The sequence below is a fragment of the Gekko japonicus genome, unplaced genomic scaffold (genome assembly GCF_001447785.1).
Source record: "Gekko japonicus isolate JY-2015 unplaced genomic scaffold, Gekko_japonicus_V1.1 scaffold3914, whole genome shotgun sequence".
NCBI lineage: Eukaryota > Metazoa > Chordata > Lepidosauria > Squamata > Gekkonidae > Gekko > Gekko japonicus.
The window spans coordinates 57,190-57,731 of NW_015174966.1; positions in this window are offsets into that span (position 1 = coordinate 57,190).

Consider the following 542-nt stretch of genomic DNA (forward strand, 5'->3'; position numbering starts at 1 on the left):
ATAAACAATTGATATGCACCACTGAAAGTTCGTGCAAACAATTATAATTTCTATAGTTTTGCATGCATCACACAGTATAACAAACGAGATCATTCACAACTTCGCAAGTGTCATAACAAACACACTGACAACGTTGCTGTCTACTGGCAAGACCTCAAACGCTGACATTCAGAGGAACCATTAAATGTCCAAAGCCTTTTTTATCTCTTGTTAAGCAGCACTGGTCAGTTTCCCACGAAGACAAGACTAGACTAACGCAGTTCAGATCAGATGTTCGCTTTTCCTTCATCAGAGCCACCTTCAGTACTGGAACCAAGGACAACTTCAAAAAGCCGACAGAAATATCAACGTTCAATACTGGTACACTCTATTTGAGCCAGTTTGGTGTAGTGGTTAAGTGTGCGGACTCTAATCAGGGAGAACCGGGTTTGACTCTCCACGCCTCCACATGCAGCTGCTGGGTGACCTTGGGACAAACCACAGTTCTCTCAGAGCTGGTCTCTCAAGAGCAGTCCTCGAAAGAGCTCTCTCAGGCTCACCTA